Raw genomic sequence first — 15,715 nt, 5'->3', positions numbered from 1 at the left:
ATAATAGATTATGCTAGATATATTTCCAAATGTCTGAATACCCTATATACAAATTTTCAAATCTGTAAAGATAGAATTTGTTGAATATATAGGTTGAGAATTGTTCTCTCTCTCTCTCTTTCACACACATTCTCACTTTTATAGATATAATAGATAGATTATGCTAGATATATTTCCTTATGTCTGAATACCCTATATACAAATTATCAAATCTGTAGATACAAAATTTGTTGAGTATATAGGTTGAGAATTGTTCTCTCTCTCTCTCACTCACTCACTCACTCACTCACACACACACACACACATTCTACCTTTTATAGATATAATAGATTATGCTAGATATATTTCCATATGTCTGAATACCCTGTATACAAATTTTCAGATCTGTACATAAAAATTAGTTGAATATATAGGTTGAGAATTGTTCTCTCTCTCTCTCTTCTCTCTCTCTCTCACACACATTCTCACTTTTATAGATATAATAGATAGATTATGCTAGATATATTTCCATGTCTGAATACCCTATATACAAATTTTCTAATCGGTAGATAAAAAATTTGTTGAATATATAGGGTGAGAATTGTACTTACTCTCTCTCTCTCTCTCTCTCTCTCTCTCTCTCTCTCTCACGCACACATTCTCACTTTTATGGATATAATAGATAGATTATGCTGGATATATTTCCATATGTCTGAATACCCTATATACAAATGGTCAAATCTGTAGATAACAAATTTATTGAATAGATAGGTTGAGAATTGTTCTCTCTCTCTCTCTCGCAACCTTACACACACAACCACACGCAAACATTCTGACTTTTATAGATATAATAGATCGATTATGCTAGATATATTTCCATATGTCTGAATACCCAATATACAAATTTTCAAATCTGTAGGTAAAAAATTTGTTGAATATATAGGTTGAGAATTGTTCTCTCTCTCTCACACACTCACATTCTCACTTTTATAGATATAATGTATAGATTATGCTAGATATATTTCTATATGTCTGAATACCCTATATACAAAGTTTAAAATCCGTAGATAAAAATACGTTGAGTATATAGGTTGAGAATTGTTCTCTCTCTCTCTTACGCACACACACACACACACACATTTTCACTTTTATAGATATAATAGATAGATTATGCTAGATATATTTCCATATGTCTGAATACCCTATATACAAATTTTCAAATCTGTAGATAAAAAATGTATTGAATATATAGGTTGAGAATTGTTGTCTCTCTCTCTCTCTCTCTCTCTCTCTCTCTCTCTCTCTCTCTCTCTCTCTCTCTCTCTCTCTCTCTTGGCTACCTCACACACACACACATTTTCACTTTTATAGATATAATAGATAGATTATGCTAGATATATTTCCATATGTCTGAATACCCTATATACAAACTTTCAAATCTGTAGATAAAAAATTTGTTGAGTATATAGGTTGAGAATTGTTCTCTCTCTCTCACACGAAACTGTGCGCTCGGCTTCTTCCCCCCCTTCCCACCCCAAATGCTTGGGAAACTGTGCACTGTTTTTGTTGGTTTTCAAGCTGCCTCTTCCCCCCCCCACACACACAGTTTAACAGTAGTAGGAGGTCAAGAGAAAGAGGGTGAGAGAGAGAGAAGAGTAAGTTGGTGAGAGAGAGAGAAAAGAGAAAGAGGGTGTTGGTTTTATATTTTTATTATCGTCTAATATTTTGAAAGCTGAATTTCTAATAAAATGTGCATCTATAGGAGATAATGCCTGGGAATGTGTTTCCCCCCCCCCACAGTTTAACAGTGGTGTGACGTCAAGAGAAAGAGGGTGAGAGAGAGGGAAGAGTAAGTGGGTGAGAGAGAGAAAGAGAGAGAAAAAAAAGAAAGACGGTGTTGGTTTTGTGAAAAAAGTTGTTATTTACAATTGTTCGCATTCTTGGCCTTTTGGTCAAGATCAAAGTGTAGTATCTGTTCTTCAGATGCTGCACTTCTATTTCTTGTTCTCTTTCGGTGGAGGAGAAATCCTCCACGACTGAGACAATTTTTATTTTTGTACCTTTTCTCCACGTTAAAAAACGACCCTGGTGTCTAACTCTGTCCCGTGGGGAGGCATAGTAAATAGGTACAATTGTTCGCCATTAGTGGATGTTGACGTCACGTCACGTGACATGACTAAGCGTTTTTTTTTTTTTAGTATGAATAACATTTTTTGTTTTAATTATAAAGTCTACACTTAATTTTATAGAAAATGATGTATATATAATAGAAAAAAAAAATTACTGGTTTTGTTGGATTCAAGTGGATCCCCCCCCCTCCAGTTTAAGAGATAGCAGGTCACGTGGTAATATACAAAATGGCTAGCGTAAATATAAAGATCGGTTTTTTTATCGACGAATATTTTGAAAGCTGAATTTTTTTTTATTCCTGTACATTTTTTCCTGATATTTTTCGTTAAAACTCTTGTATAAATACTATTTTTAACCAGTTAAATACGTTGGAGACATTGTCATGGAGTTTAATAATCTCTAGAACAAAGCAGAAGAGAAATTACAAAAGTATCGGTAAAACAAAGTGTTTGTTTACATTTGTTCGCCATTACTGGATGTTGACGTCACGTCACGTGACATGACTAAGCGTTTTTGGATTATGTAATATTAACATTAAAATGACAGGTTTTTTGGGGGGCCCCCCCTAGGAGAGAAATGATCAGTTCACCCCCTTTTAATGGTCCGTTTGGTGTGGAATTTCGATATTTGTCATGCGGGTGATCAAGGTTCAATATGATACATAATTTGTCAACTTTGGTTGTGTCTGTCAAAAGTTTGAGCTGACGTCACGTCACGTGACACGTATTGAATAACGTTAAAATGACAGGTTTTTTTGGGGGCCCCCCTAGGAGAAAAACGATCAGTTGACCCCTTTCTACTGGTCCGTTTGACGTGAAATTTCGATATTTGTCATCCGGGTGATCAAGGTGCAATATGATACCAAATTTGTCAACTCTGGTTCCGTCTTTCAAAAGTTTTAGCGTTACAAACAAACATACATACATACATACATACATACACACCGATTTTTGCCTTTTATATATATAGATAAAAAAATTTGTTGAGTATATAGGTTGAAAATTGTTCTCTCTCTCTCTCTCACACACACATTCTCAATTTTAGAGATATAATAGATAGATTATGCTAGATATATTTCCATATGTCTGAATACCCTATATACAAATTTTCTAATCTGTAGATCAAATATTTGTTGAATATATAGGTTGAAAATTGTTCTTACTCTCTCTCTCTCTCTCTCTGGCTACCTCACACACACATTCTAACTTTTATAGATATAATAGATAGATTATGCTAGATATATTTCCATATGTGTGAATACCCTATATACAAATTTTCTAATTTGTAGATAAAAAATTTTTAGAGTGCATAGGTTGAGAATTGTTCTCTCTATCTCTCACACACACACATTCTAACTTTTAAAGATATAATAGATTATGCTAGATATATTTCGATATTTCTGAATACCCTATATATAAAAATTTGTTGAATGTATAGGTTGAGAACTGTTCTCTCTCTCTCTCTCTCTCTCTCTCGCTCACACACACACACATTCTCACTTTTATAGATATAATAGAAAGATTATCCTAGATATATTTCTATTTGTATGAATACTCTATATACAAATTTTAAAATCTGTAGATAAAGAATTTGTTGAGTATATGGGTTGAGAATTGTTCTCTCTCTCTCTCTCTCACACACACACACACATTCTCACTTTTATAGATATAATAGATTATGCTAGATATATTTCCATATGTCTGAATACCCTATATACAAATTTTCAAATCTGTAGATAAAAAATTTGTTGAGTATATAGGTTGAGAATTGTTCTCTCTCTCTCTATCACACACATTCTCACTTTTATAGATATAATAGACAGATTATGCCAGATATATTGAAATATGTCTGAATGCCCAATATACAAATTTTGAAATCTGTAGATAAAAAATTTGTTGTATACATAGGTTGACAATTGTCCTCTCTCTCACACACACACACATTCTCACTTTTATACATATAATAGATAGATTATGCTAGATATATTTCTATATGTCTGAACACCCTATATACAAATGTTCAAATCTGTGGATAAAAAATTTGTTGAATGTATAGGTTGAGAATTTTTATCTCTCTCTTTTTCTCTCTCTCTCTCTCGCTATCTCACACACACGCATTCTCACTTTTATAGATAAAATAGATAGATTATGCTAGATATATTTCCATATGTCTGAATACCCTATATACAAAGTTTCAAATCTGTAGATAAAAAATTTGTTGAATATATAGGTTTAGAATTGTTCTCTCTCTCTCACACACACATTCTAACTTTTGTAGCTATAATAGATAGATTATGCTAGATATATTTCCATATGTCTGAATACCCTATATACAAATTTTCTAAACTGTAGGTAAAAAATTTGTTGAGTATGTAGGTTAAGAATTGTTCTCTCTCTCTCTCACACACACACACACACACACACACAAGTTCTCACTTTTATAGATATAATAGATAGATTATGCTAGATATATTTCTATATGTCTGCCTACCCTATATACAAATTTCCAAATCTGTGCCCAAAAATGTGTGGAATATATAGGTTGAGAATTGTTCTCTCTCTCTCTCTCTCTCTCTCACACATATTCTCACTTTTATAGGTTATATAGGTTGAGAATTTTTTGCTCTTTCCATCACTCACATTCACACTTTTATAGATATAATACATAGATTATGCCAGATATATTTACATATGTCTGAATACCCAATATACACATTTTCAAATCTGTAGATAAAAAATTAGTTGAATATATAGGTTGAGAATTGTTCTCTCTCTCTCTCTTTCTCTCTCTCTCACACACACATTCTCACTTTTATAGATATAATAGATAGATTATGCTAGATATATTTCCATACGTCTGAATACCCTATATCCAAATTTTCTAATATGTAGATAAAAAATTTGTTGAATATATAGGGTGAGAATTTTCCTTCCTCTCTTTCTCTCTCTCTCTTTCTCACACACACACAAGCTGAAAATTGTTCTCTCTCTCTCTCTGACTCTCTCTCTCTCTCTCACACACACACACATGGTCATTTTATAGATATAATAAATAGGTTATGCTAGATATATTTCTATATGTCTGAATACCCTATATACAAATTTTTAAATCTGTAGATAAAAAATTTGTTGAGTATATAGGTTGAGAATTGTTCTTTCTCTCTCTCTCACACACACATTCTCACTTTTATAGATATAATAGATTATGCTAGATATATTTCCAAATGTCTGAATACCCTATATACAAATTTTCAAATCTGTAAAGATAAAATTTGTTGAATATATAGGTTGAGAATTGTTCTCTCTCTCTCTCTCTCTCTTTCACACACATTCTCACTTTTATAGATATAATAGATAGATTATGCTAGATATATTTCCTTATGTCTGAATACCCTATATACAAATTATCAAATCTGTAGATACAAAATTTGTTGAGTATATAGGTTGAGAATTGTTCTCTCTCTCTCTCTCTCACTCACTCACTCACTCACTCACTCACACACACACACACACACATTCTACCTTTTATAGATATAATAGATTATGCTAGATATATTTCCATATGTCTGAATACCCTGTATACAAATTTTCAGATCTGTACATAAAAATTAGTTGAATATATAGGTTGAGAATTGTTCTCTCTCTCTTCTCTCTCTCTCTTTCACACACATTCTCACTTTTCTAGATATAATAGATAGATTATGCTAGATATATTTCCATATGTCTGAATACCCTATATACAAATTTTCTAATCGGTAGATAAAAAATATGTTGAATATATAGGGTGAGAATTGTACTTACTCTCTCTCTCTCTCTCTCTCTCTCTCTCTCTCACGCACACATTCTCACTTTTATGGATATAATAGATAGATTATGCTGGATATATTTCCATATGTCTGAATACCCTATATACAAATGGTCAAATCTGTAGATAACAAATTTATTGAATAGATAGGTTGAGAATTGTTCTCTCTCTCTCTCTCGCAACCTTACACACACAACCACACGCAAACATTCTGACTTTTATAGATATAATAGATCGATTATGCTAGATATATTTCCATATGTCTGAATACCCAATATACAAATTTTCAAATCTGTAGGTAAAAAATTTGTTGAATATATAGGTTGAGAATTGTTCTCTCTCTCTCACACACTCACATTCTCACTTTTATAGATATAATGTATAGATTATGCTAGATATATTTCTATATGTCTGAATACCCTATATACAAAGTTTAAAATCCGTAGATAAAAATACGTTGAGTATATAGGTTGAGAATTGTTCTCTCTCTCTCTTATGCACACACACACACACACACATTTTCACTTTTATAGATATAATAGATAGATTATGCTAGATATATTTCCATATGTCTGAATACCCTATATACAAATTTTCAAATCTGTAGATAAAAAATGTATTGAATATATAGGTTGAGAATTGTTGTCTCTCTCTCTCTCTCTCTCTCTCTCTGGCTACCTCACACACACACACATTTTCACTTTTATAGATATAATAGATAGATTATGCTAGATATATTTCCATATGTCTGAATACCCTATATACAAACTTTCAAATCTGTAGATAAAAAATTTGTTGAGTATATAGGTTGAGAATTGTTCTCTCTCTCTCACACGAAACTGTGCGCTCGGCTTCTTCCCCCCCTTCCCACCCCAAATGCTTGGGAAACTGTGCACTGTTTTTGTTGGTTTTCAAGCTGCCTCTTCACCCCCCCCACACACACAGTTTAACAGTAGTAGGAGGTCAAGAGAAAGAGGGTGAGAGAGAGAGAAGAGTAAGTTGGTGAGAGAGAGAGAAAAGAGAAAGAGGGTGTTGGTTTTATATTTTTATTATCGTCTAATATTTTGAAAGCTGAATTTCTAATAAAATGTGCATCTATAGGAGATAATGCCTGGGAATGTGTTCCCCCCCCCCACAGTTTAACAGTGGTGTGACGTCAAGAGAAAGAGGGTGAGAGAGAGGGAAGAGTAAGTGGGTGAGAGAGAGAAAGAGAGAGAAAAAAAAGAAAGACGGTGTTGGTTTTGTGAAAAAAGTTGTTATTTACAATTGTTCGCATTCTTGGCCTTTTGGTCAAGATCAAAGTGTAGTATCTGTTCTTCAGATGCTGCACTTCTATTTCTTGTTCTCTTTCGGTGGAGGAGAAATCCTCCACGACTGAGACAATTTTTATTTTTGTACCTTTTCTCCACGTTAAAAAACGACCCTGGTGTCTAACTCTGTCCCGTGGGGAGGCATAGTAAATAGGTACAATTGTTCGCCATTAGTGGATGTTGACGTCACGTCACGTGACATGACTAAGCGTTTTTTTTTTTTAGTATGAATAACATTTTTTGTTTTAATTATAAAGTCTACACTTAATTTTATAGAAAATGATGTATATATAATAGAAAAAAAAAATTACTGGTTTTGTTGGATTCAAGTGGATCCCCCCCCCCTCCAGTTTAAGAGATAGCAGGTCACGTGGTAATATACAAAATGGCTAGCGTAAATATAAAGATCGGTTTTTTTATCGACGAATATTTTGAAAGCTGAATTTTTTTTTATTCCTGTACATTTTTTCCTGATATTTTTCGTTAAAACTCTTGTATAAATACTATTTTTAACCAGTTAAATACGTTGGAGACATTGTCATGGAGTTTAATAATCTCTAGAACAAAGCAGAAGAGAAATTACGAAAGTATCGGTAAAACAAAGTGTTTGTTTACATTTGTTCGCCATTACTGGATGTTGACGTCACGTCACGTGACATGACTAAGCGTTTTTGGATTATGTAATATTAACATTAAAATGACAGGTTTTTTGGGGGGCCCCCCTAGGAGAGAAATGATCAGTTCACCCCCTTTTAATGGTCCGTTTGGTGTGGAATTTCGATATTTGTCATGCGGGTGATCAAGGTTCAATATGATACATAATTTGTCAACTTTGGTTGTGTCTGTCAAAAGTTTGAGCTGACGTCACGTCACGTGACACGTATTGAATAACGTTAAAATGACAGGTTTTTTGGGGGGCCCCCCCTAGGAGAAAAACGATCAGTTGACCCCTTTCTACTGGTCCGTTTGACGTGAAATTTCGATATTTGTCATCCGGGTGATCAAGGTGCAATATGATACCAAATTTGTCAACTCTGGTTCCGTCTTTCAAAAGTTTTAGCGTTACAAACAAACATACATACATACATACATACATACATACATACACACCGATTTTTGCCTTTTATATATATAGACTAGCAGGGCTACCCGGCGTTGCTCGGGACCGTATAAACAATGAAAAAACAAAAGCAGATATTGAACATATGTTTTATTCTTAGGGGAGACGAATCTTTCATCTCTATGTATTATTTGTTTTATCTACCCCCGGACTGGTATTGTTCATGTTTTATCCCTAGCATAGGTAATTTACAGCATGTATATGAAATTGTTTTACCTTAGGGAGAAGAGAACAGGTAATATACAACATAATGTGTCTATATTACATCCCTGGCAACGCCTAGAAACCAGCTAGAACATGTATTTCAGTCAATCTTTATTACATCCTGGGCTATGCCGGGAAACCAGCTAATCTCTATTTAGTGACTTGACCACCAAAATACCTCCCTAAGTGTGTCCTTTCTTTTTGAACTTATTAGATATAGGTATCTAGAAATGTGTGTGAAATTTTGTTGAATGCATTGTTCACTATGATTTTCTTATAGTTCTACACAATATCAACTGTAGCGAAATAAAACAGTAAACTTAGTGTAGTGTTAGAATAAAGAGCAAAGGAAAAAATTAGAATCATATTCTGTAATTGCAAATCTAAATTTGCTAGCGTGTACCAGTATTTGCCAGGTTGTGGAAATTTGGAATTTATAACGTATGTAGTGGCCTTTTCCTAGATACCTATTGCTAAAAATTATACTTTCATTTTGTTAGAAAAATCTCTCTTCGGATGCCCTGCATCATCCAAAATAAAAACAAATATTTTTATAATTGTTTCAGTACATTGCTACACATTGTGAAATTTGTTGACGTTTGTAAAAAAAAATCATGAATGTGCTTATATTCCAAAAAAGAAAATATCAGTGCACAGTATTGAAAGTGTTTGAGATTCAAAAGTCTGTAACATTTCTACTAACTTCATAAGATGTCATGTGAGAAACTTAATTGAATATCAAGACATTATCTGAAGCGTTTTTATTTTGGTGTAACGTATGTGTTTACAGTGAACCGTAACTTTTAATAAACAGCTTGGTATGCAATGACATAGGCTAAGAATCTTAGACAAAATATATATAAATTGGAAAAATGTGTGAACAAATGAAAAAAAAATGATCCGCTCCACTTGATGACATCAAGCACAGTAATATTTTAGTGAAGAAAATATGAAATTGATGTTCAGTGATTAGTTTGGATGAATGAGAAAATGTAATTGTTTGATGCATAAAAAATAACTCATTTGCTGTATTTGATATTAAGCAGCAAAATATAGTGATTTGAATATTAAGGAAAACATCAAATCAGATTATATAAAAAAAAAGATGAAATTAGAAAATATATATTTTCTGTTTATGAGTTTTGCCAATCAAAATTTTGTGGCAGAAATTGGGTGATTACCATGCAATTTTATTTTGATAAAATTCTTAAATTATTTCAATGTTTATTATAATTTCTTATTAGTGACTTGTTATCATCAAAATCCGCCCCAAAGAGTGTCCTTTCTTTTATTAGGTATCAGAATAGGTATCCAGATTTCTACTTCTATACAAATGTGATATTTCGGATCTGTAGATAAACAATTTGTTGCATATATAAGCTGAGAATTGTTCTCTCTCATTCTCTCTCTCACACACCCACACATTCTCACTTTTATAGATATAATAGATAAATTATGCTAGATATATTTCCATGTGTCTGAATAATCTATATACAAATTTTCAAATCTGTAGATAAAAAATTTGTTGAGTATATAGGTTGAGAATTGTTCTCTCTCTCTCTCTCTCCTCTCACGCATGCTCACTTTTATAGATATAATAGATAGATTATGCTAGATACATTTCCATATGTCTGAATACACTATATAAAAATTTTCTAATCTGTAGATAAAAATTTGTTGAATATAAAGGGTGAGAATTGTTCTTACTCTCTCTCTCTCACACACAGACATATTCTCACTTTTATAGACATAATAGATAGATTATGCTAGATATATTTCCATATGTCTGAATACCCTATATACCAATTTTCAAATCTGTAGATAAAAAATTTGTTGAATATATAGGTTGAGAATTGTTCTCTCGCTCTGTCTCTCTCTCTCTTGCTACCTCACACACACACGCAAACATTCTCACTTTTATAGATATAATAGATAGATTATGCTAGATATATTTCCATATGTCTGAATACCCTATATACAAATTATCTAATCTGTAGATAAAAAATTTGTTGATTATATAGGTTGAGAATTGCTCTCTCTCTCACAGACACACACATTTTCACTTTTGTAGATATAATAGATAGATTATGCTAGATATATTTCCGTATGTATGAATACCCTTTATAACAAATTTAAAATCTGTAGATAAAAAATTTGTTGAATATATAGGTTAAGAATTGTTCTCTCTCTCTCTCTCTACCTCACACACACCCACACACACAAACATTCTGACTTTTATAGATATAATAGATAGATTATGCTAGATATATTCCATATGTCTGAATACCCTATATACAAATTTTCTAATCTGTAGATAAAAAATTTGTTGAATATTTTCAACCCTTATCCTCGAGTGGCGTCTGGGCCTTGATAAGTAGTAATGCGTATTTAGCAAAATATAAATATATATATATATAACAAATTTACTGAATTTCCATTACTAACGATTACTGTATTGTCCAATTGACTACTGCGCTTTTCAACCCTTATCCTCGAGTGGCCTCTGGGCCTTGAGAAGTAGTAATTACTAACGATTACTATATTGACCAATGGACTACTGCACTTTTTAACCCTTATCCTCGGGTGGCCTCTGGGCCTTATTGTCCAATTGACTACTGTGGACTTTTTAACTCTTATGCTCGAGTGGCCTCTGGGCCTTGATAAGTGGAAATGACCAAGTAACAAAAAATAGGTATATAACAAATTTACTGAATTTCCATTACTAACGATTACTATATTGTCCAATTGACTACTGTGCACTTTTCAATCCTTATCCTCGAGTGGCCTCTGGGCCTTGATAAATGGTAATGCGTATGTAACAAAATATACATATATATAACAAATTTACTGAATTTCCATTACTAACGATTACTATATTGTCCAATTGACTACTGCACTTTTAAACGCTTATCCTCGAGTGGCCTCTGGGCCTTGATAAGTGGTAATACCATCGAGTGGCCTCTGGGCCTTAATAAGTGGTTGTGCCTAAGTAACAAAAAATAGGTATATTACAAATATCCCGCATTTCCATTACAACCGACTACTACGGTGCACTTTTCAATCCTTATCCTCGAGTGGCCTGTGGGCTTTGATAAGTGGTAATGCGTATTTAACAAAATATTAATATATATATAACAAATTTACTGAATTTCCATTACTAACAATTACTATATTTTGTCCAATTGACTACTGCACTTTTCAACAGTTATCCTCTAGTGGCCTCTGGGCCTTGATAAGTGGTAATGCCTATCTAAACAAAATATAAATATATATATAACAAATTTCCCGACTTTCCATTACTAACGATTACTATGTTGTCCAATTAACTACTGCCATTTTCAACCCTTATCCTCGGGTGGCCTCTGGGCCTTATTGTCCAATTGACTACTGTGCACATTTAACTCTTATCCTCGAGATGTATCTGGGCCTTGATAAGTGGAAATGCCTAAGTAACAAAAAAATAGATATATAACAAATTTCCCAAATTTGACTACTGTGCACTTTTCAACTCTTATCCTCGAGTGGCCTCTGGGCCTTGATAAGTGGTCATATATATTTTTTACAAAATAAAAAAAAAGGTTGGAGTCGCTGAATAACTCATCCTCCCGTTAAAGCGGTTCCATCCTCTTTCCCCAATTTGACTACTGTGCACTTTTCAACTCTCGTCCTCGAGTGGACTATGGGCCTTGATAAGTGGTAATACATATTTTATGAAAAATATATATATATATATATATATATATATATATATATAACAAAATAGGTTGGAGTTGCTGAATAACTCATCCTCCTGTTAAAGCGGTTCCATCCTCTTTCCCAAATTTGACTACTGTGGACTTTTTAACTCTCATCCTCGAGTGGCCTATGGGCCTTGATAAGTGGTAATACATATTTTTTTATAAATATATATATATATATACCAAAACAGGTGTGAGTCGCTGAATAATTCATCCTTCTATTAAAGCGATTAAATCCTCTTTCCCAAATTTGACTACTGTGCACTTTTAAACTCTCATCCTCGTGTGGCCTATGGGCCTTGATAAGTGGTAATATATAGTTTGTACAAAATATATATATATATATATATATATATATATATAACAAAATAGGTTGGAGTCGCTGAATCACTCATCCTCCCGTTAAAGCGGTTCCATCCTCTTTCCCGAATTTGACTAATGTGCACTTTTCAACTCTTATCCTCGAGTAGCCTATGGGCCTTGATAAGTGGTAATATATTTTTGTTATAAATATATATATATATATATATATATATATATAAAAAATAGGTTGGAGTTGCTGAATAACTCATCCTCCCGTTAAAGCGGTTCCATCCTCTTTACCGTATTTTTTATACAGTGCACTATTCAACTCTCATCCTCGAGTGGCCTATTGTCCTTGATAAGTGGTAATATATATTTTTTAATAAATATAGATATAAATATATATATAAAAAAACAGGTTGGAGTCGCTGAATAACTCATCCTCCCGTGAAAGCGGTTCCATCCTCTTTCCCGAATTTGACTACTGTGCACTTTTCAACTCTAATCCTCGAGTGTCCTATGGGCCTTGATAAGTAGTAATATATATTTTTGTAAAAAATATATACATACATATATGTAACAAAATAGGTTGGAGTCACTGAATAATTCATCCTCCTCTTAAAGCGGTTCCGTCATCTTTGCCGAATTTGACTACTGTGCACTTTTAAACTTTCATCCTCGAGTGGCCTATAGGCCTTGATAAGTGGTAATAGTTTGTACAATAGTTTGTACAATATATATATCTATATATATATATTACAAAATAGGTAAGAGAGAGAGAAGAGGGTGAGAGAGAGAGAAGAGAAAGAGGTAGAGAGAGAAGAGGGTGAGAGAGAGCAGAGAAGAGGGTGAGAGAGAGCAGAGAAAGAGGGTGAGAGAGAAAGAGGGTGAGAGAAGTGAAAGAGGTAGAGAGAGAAGAGGGTAAGAGAGAAAGAGGGTGAGAGAGAGAAGAGGGTGAGAGAGAGAGAGGTAGTGAGAGAGAGAGATAAGAGAAAGAGGTAGAGAGAGAGAGAAGAGGGTAAGACAGAGAGAGAGAGGGGTAGTGAGAGAGAGAGATAAGAGAAAGAGGTAGAGAGAGAGAGAGAAGAGGGTGAGGGAGAAAGAAGAGGGTGAGAGAGAGCAGAGGGAGAGAGAGAGAAGAGAAATAGGTAGAGAGAGAGAGATGAAGGTGAGAGAGAGCAGGGAAAGAGGGTGATAGAGAAGAGAAAGAGGTAGAGAGAGAGAGAGAGAAGGGTGAGAGAGAGCAGAAAAAGAGGGTGAGAGAGAGAGAAAGAGGGTCAGAGAGAGAGAGAAGAGAAAAAGGTGTACACAGAGAGTGAGAGAGAGAAGAGGGTAAGAGAGAGAGAGAGAAGAGGTTGAGAGAGAGAGAGAGATAAGAGAAAGAGGTAGAGAGAGAGAAGCGGGTGAGAGAGAGAAGAGGGTGCGAGAGAGAAGAGAAAGAGGTAGAGAGAGAGAAGCGGGTGAGAGAGAGAGAAGAGGGTGCGAGAGAGAAGAGAAAAAGGTAGAGAGAGAGAAGAGGGTGAGAGAGAGAGAAAGAGGATGAGAGAGAGAAGAGAAAGAGAGAGAGAGAAGAGGGTGATAGAGAAAGAGAGTGAGAGAGAGAAGAGAAAGAGAGAGAGAGAGAGAAAGAGGGTGAGAGAAGAGGGTAAATGTGCATCTTTTTTTATAGTAGGTAATGCTTGGGAGACTGTGCACATTGCCTCCTCCCCCCTCCCCCCTATAAACGCGGTTCCATTCATAAGAAAACAAACTCGTATAAAAGTAATTTTCGTGTATTTAAGCGGCCTTATACTGATAGCCACCCCTCCCCCTTCCAGTTTAACAGAGTTAGGAGGTAAAAACAAAATGGCTAAAGCCTTGTTTACATGGTAAACTATAGCAAAGAGCATAGTCATCTTTCTTCGCCGGTAAAAAACTTCAAGCAAAAATAAAAACATTTTCCCTACGTCAATTTTTATGTAATTTTGGGATTCTTCTTTTTGAAGTGCGATAAATCCGTTGGTAATAACGGTTCGACTCTTAAACTAATATTTAACTGTGTTATAGTATCAATGATACTCCTCGCAGGCAGCTTTAATGTACGTCAGAGGCTCAGCGTAGCCGACATTTTACTGAGCTGACGTCACGTCACGTGACAGCTAATGAATAATGTTAAAATGACAGGTTTTTTGGGGGGCCCCCCTGGGAGAAAAATGATCAGTTAACCCCCTTCTAGTTGTCCGTTTGACGTGAAATTTCGATATTTGTCATCCGGGTGATCAAGGTGCAATATGCTACCTAATTTGTCAACTTTGGTTGTGTCTGTCAAAAGTTTTAGCGTTACAAACAAACATACATACATACATACATACACACCGATTTTTGCCTTTTATATATATAGATGATTCCTCATTTTGAGCCTTTCTAGCATTTTAGGGCAGTTAACCGAGTAATTCCATCTCAAATCATCCAGAAAAAAACATCTTTGACACCCTTATCTCTCAGATTTTTTCCAAACTTTCACCATATGTTGGTATCATAAAAACTAGGGAAGCCTGAAAATTTGAGCAAAGCAGTTCCGGAAATATCACAATTTTGGTATTTTACGTATATCGCGTCAAGGCACAAATTCGCGAAATTATTAAATTACATTTTTGGGCATAAATCAATTTCTAGACTAGGTAGAACCTTGAAAATTTGCATGGACAAGGTTTTCCACACGAAGAATCCAAAAATCATGTTTAAAACCTCTGAAAATGAACTGTTTCAGAGTTATCGAACTGTTAAGCCGAGATTTGGGTATTGGTCTAAGTAGCAATACACATGAAAAAATTGAAATAGCTTGAAATATTTCAATATTGGTATGCATAGAAAGAGCTTGATGAGCTAAGAAAGAATCTTTTTAAATTTTTAAAATCTGATTAAAATTAAGGAAGTTATGGCTATTTTTGTGCCTCACATGTTTGAATATTTTTCCCTCTTTAAGACCATATGCGTTTCGTCACGTTTTTTACACTACTTTTTCAGTAAAAATGTCATATCTTTGTTAAAACACAAGACTAAGAAATGAAATTTACCATATAAGTGTATTTTTGTACAAGGAATCAGAATATGCAACTGAAAATCTCCCAAGGTTTATGGTTTCCAAA

At 34.0% G+C, this 15,715-nt stretch overlaps 1 protein-coding gene and 2 pseudogenes across 2 annotated transcripts in view; 2 read left to right on the top strand and 1 right to left on the bottom strand.

Moving 5' to 3' along the window:
• The window catches only part of LOC145241486 (valine--tRNA ligase-like), a 387,131-nt gene that overhangs the window by 352,841 nt on the left and 18,575 nt on the right, over positions 1-15,715 (bottom strand). The gene's annotated exons all lie outside the window — the stretch shown is intronic.
• On the top strand, positions 1,911-2,044 carry LOC145241820 (U2 spliceosomal RNA; annotated as a pseudogene).
• On the top strand, positions 7,183-7,316 carry LOC145241819 (U2 spliceosomal RNA; annotated as a pseudogene).

Source organism: Euprymna scolopes, chromosome 20 (assembly GCF_053919585.1).
Source record: "Euprymna scolopes isolate OS-2025 chromosome 20, ASM5391958v1, whole genome shotgun sequence".
Lineage (NCBI taxonomy): Eukaryota > Metazoa > Mollusca > Cephalopoda > Sepiida > Sepiolidae > Euprymna > Euprymna scolopes.
This window is presented reverse-complemented; position numbering and strand designations above follow the sequence as displayed.